The following is a 4,752-nucleotide window of genomic DNA, read 5'->3' on the forward strand; positions in this document are numbered from 1 at the left end:
AACCAAGTTAAAAAAATACAAAGGAATAATAAAACAGACAAAAATATTATAACATGCACATAAAGAAATGCTTAAAAATATAATTAATTAAAAAATAAAGTTGAAGATTATAAAGGACAAAAAATAAATAAGGTAAATATTACAAAGGCAAATAAATAAAGAAGCTAATTAAAAGAGTCATATACATTTATGTCTCACTGTATAATTTGAGAATTTATTTATTTATATATTTATTTTTAAATATGGCAGTGTTGACCCCCCTGCGCAGCGCAAACGCTAAAGATGTGATTCACCAAGTTTTACCTACACCCTATGAAATATTCCTAGCTAAAAGCATAGTAAGAGGTGTGATTAATCAAGACCCAAAGACAAAGTGAATTAAGCTACTGACATGGAGAAAAGCAATAACCACTATTGATTAACAGATGAAGGAAGTAACAATGCAGCGCAGTTTATTGAAAGAAACAGTGGGGTAAATGTCTTAAAGCTGAAATGTTTTCAAAACTATTTTATCACTGTCTGCTTTATGAACTTATTTTTTCTACAGAAAAAATGTTGTAACTTCATAAACTGCTTTTAATACTACTTTCATAAGAGAAACAATCAATAAATACATATTGAGAAGGATTAAGAAGTGTTGAAAATTTTGTTGTGTTTACACTTTGTATTTATCATTGAAACAATAAATGCCTACATCATAAAATTGTTCTGACAGTTTTTTTTTAAACTGTGGGGAAAATATATATTCCATTTGAATAAAGAGAAGGAAATCATACACAGAAGCCACTATAATTTTCTTAATCTTATAATCAACTTTATAGATGTAAGTTTTCTAAAACAGGCCGTACATTTCTCAAGATACACTGACTAATATGTTCCAAAAATAGATAAGAATTATGAAGATACATGTGAGAGTCAATTTATAATTGGGGAACTTGATGTTATAGTTAATCGCAGGTTAAGATGTGGTCCAAAAATTTTTTTACCGTTACTTCTTGGGGAATATCAGAGAATAGGTCAACCAGGCATTTCTTGAAGTGTTTGAGATTTTTACACTTGCACCTACAATGAGACAGGCACAATTTCGGATACTTTAACATGTTTATTGCCCTCCCAGGTAAGGGTGAGAAATTTCTAATTTAATCAGATATGATTTTGGCTGTTATATATTGTTTATGAACACACAACCTATTAGCCGTGTGTTGGAACAAATAAATTAAAATCATGGTCAAACAGTAACTTTTACACATACAAGTGTTATGGTTCCAGTTTGTGTGGGTTGTTTTTTGTGTTTTCCTCTCTCCACTACCAGGCGGTGCCCTGTCCTCCTTGGGCCTCCCTGCACACCTGCGGCTCGTTGGGTCATTACCAGAGGACTACTTGAGCAGCGGGCTGTCACCACCTCGACGCCAGAGTGTTTGCCAGTATTGGGTACCATAGCCATACTGAGATTAGCTGAGTCTAACCTTTGCTTTGTCCCTCTGAGTCTAAGCTTTGTCTTTGCCTTTGTTTTCCAGTAGGATGCCCTCCTGATCCGCTGGATAAGCCTGGTCCTTCTACCCCCCATGGAAGGAATAATTCTAGTCACACTGAGCAAGGGGAAACCTTCACCAGATCTGTTCAAGCCCCATTCAGGAAAACCTGGTGACAGTCCATTCCGTCGCTCCTCTTGACCCAACACTAGTCTGCCTGTCCGCCCTCCAATGAATTCATTCATCTCTGGATTAAACCCCCACAAACTGGACCCAAGGGAAACCAAGAATCCCCCAAACGTGAGGATTCTCCAGCAATTCACCAGTCTTTCACTCTCATTTTTCCTACGGGCCTTGAACTCATCTTTGTGATCTCCCCTTCAGATTTTCTGGTTCCGGTTCACCTTATCGCTGAAGTCCCACTGAGATAACCCTGCATATATCTCTCTCTGTTTTTGTGAACCTCTCAATAAACCTGTTAAACTTTTCCCCTGGTTCTCTGAGTGAATCTCTGCATGTGGGTGAGATGTTTAAAGCCCATCATGACAACATGGAATAAATTCATCACAACTTCTGTTCAAAATGTAAGAGTTTATTAACAAAAATAATTCAGCTCCAAGTCAAACATATTTCAGTTTAACACTCTCAACTAAGACTATGGAAACTCAACTAAACTAAACTACTATGTACAAAGAGGAAGGGAAGCATGGTTGAAAACCATACTACAGTTTAAGATGGATCTTGTGTTTGAAACCAAAGTTTATCCGGAAGAATTTGGGATATGATCAAATTAGCTTTTCACTAATTTAGAGAAACTGGAATTTTTCCAGACCAATTCACAATGCAAATCCATCATCAAGACATCAAGACAATTATTGCTATTGCCACATTGCCAGACAGGACCCTGTTAAAAAAGAAAAAGGTTTAAATTTACAGGGTTTTGGAATAAGAAAAGAAAAGAGTTCCTTAAACAAATATTGCTACACTTGAAAATGGTATACACCCACTGCACTCTACAATAATGTGAATAATAAATATTCACATTACACTGTAACAAGTTCCAATTTTTCAAGGATTGGTTTAATGAACATTTGGTCTGAGCAGTCTGAGAAGGATGCAAGTATCCAGTTTGATCCCCATATTCTGGCTCTCTGAGCAAGGCCCTTAACCCCACACTGGTCCCTGGGCGCCTGCACAAAGGCAGCCCACTGCTCCCCAAGGGGGAGCAGTGGGCTCCCCCTTGGGGAGCAGTGGAGTGAATTTCTCAATTGTGAGATCAATAAAGTTCAATTTCTCTTTCAATTTCTTCTAATGTTAGTCTATGTTTAGTTACATAAAATAAGCAATAAGGAATTAAATGCAGAAACGCCCCCTAACATTTTTCATTTAAAAAATGACCTTAACTTCTATACACATTCTTTGACACTTAAATAAGGACCCAATGCCCAATTTCTTTTTCACTTCGGACAAATACTTCCAACAATACAAATACATTTGTAATGCTTGTCCCCTTTCTGGATTTTCATGAACCTTTAATATACTTAAACTATATTTCATTTCATTTTTCTCATTGCGTTTTGAAATGTAAAACTGAGACTTTGCTAAAGCTTTGTAGGAAAAACAAAAAAACTGAGTCAGCTGGGAGGTGCTTATTGTTGTTTTTCCCCATTTATCATTTGTCAACATTGTTCCACTCAGTCATCCAATGAGAAGCTGCTTTCAAACGGGGCTTTAAACTGACCAATAGGAAGCGCCGGAAAACCGGCGTTGCTCTCCTTATTACGGATAGCCTATCTTTTTGTAGCAGGAAGTAAAGATTTCTCAAACAAATCATGAGTTTTTCTCACGGACAGGTACTGTTACTTAATCTTTTCCTCTTTTAACTCCATTCACATAATTTGTAACCCAATGAGAGTAATAATTGTCTCATATCATATTTATGACAAAGTCAGTCGAGCTACGTTAGCCGTTCATTAGCCTATGGTTAGCTAAGGGTGGTTCCAGCCAGTTTACCTCATTCTGTATGTTTTATGGTTCAGTATTTCTTATTGTCTGTAATATGTAATAAAATAGTTTAGCAATGGTTACATTTCTTAATGGCTTGAGTTCAACTGAATGGAATTTCTTCTGTAAAACAGTATTTTCGAGAACGTTAAAAGGTTGGATAAAGGAAAGTATCCCAATTACCAGTTTAACTGCATAGAAGTTAGATTTTCACTTTGTTTTTTCTGCTTAATTTATCTGGTTAGTTTTTATTGTTCATGTTTTTATCTAATGGCTCCATGTTTTTATTTGTTATCATTTATTTGTATCCATGTTTTGTTATTCGTTTTTGTAAATTTATTTGATGTATTTTTTCTCATTTTTTTTTTTGCCCAGTGGTTCCCTGTAATTCGTGGTCACTGACTAAATATTTCCGAAGTTTCCTCTTTTTTTGAAAACTGATGATTGAACTGATTCATTTTTATCCTTTACATTTCCTCAATTTATTTATATATATCTATTAAAGAGATCAATTTTAATTTATATTTGACATGTAAAAGACACAATGTTTAAAAAAAAAATTAATGAATGGAAAAAAATAGTTTAAAAAAAAGGTCAACACCGCACTATGAGATAAGTTGAAGAGTAGAAAATATGAAATGCAAGATTTGAATTGCCAAAAGTTATAAAACATTGTTCAAGTTTATTCTCATGAGTTGATTTCTGACAACTTTATATTGGAAGATTGATTGACCTCAAATCTTTCCACCATTTGATTCCAAATTCAGAATATTTATATATTAGCCTGACGTAGTCCTACTCAATTCTAGTCAGAATATGAGTCTGATACTGCTCCATAGAGCTGTGATTATGGGGCGTGCTTTTGAACGAACCAGGAAAAAAAATGCCTCTGCACTCAATTGGATAGACCTACAACCAATAAGAGCAACGGAGTGCGTGACGTATGTTAAGCGACGCATAGTTGTTGTCACCAAAAATCAAAGCGTGCAGTTGCACGTCTATAATAAGAAGATGAGCCTTAACCGCGTTTCTCTGTTCCTCTTTTAAAATTAATTTGCTGTCGATATCTTCTAGAACAGACCTAATAGCAGAATCTACACACCTCAACTCTCCAGCGGCAGCCATTGTTGTTGTCACCCAAGCGCGCTTTGGTGACGTGGTTGATTACGTTACTGTTGATCATCTGTCCATCATCGTATAAAGCCCGCCCTGACAATTTGATTTGCCCGCCAGATATTGTGCGAGCATACTCGCGCTACTATTGAGCAATGCCAGA

The sequence above is a fragment of the Cyprinodon variegatus genome, unplaced genomic scaffold (genome assembly GCF_000732505.1).
Source record: "Cyprinodon variegatus isolate N-32 unplaced genomic scaffold, C_variegatus-1.0 Scaffold1126, whole genome shotgun sequence".
NCBI classification, from domain to species: domain Eukaryota; kingdom Metazoa; phylum Chordata; class Actinopteri; order Cyprinodontiformes; family Cyprinodontidae; genus Cyprinodon; species Cyprinodon variegatus.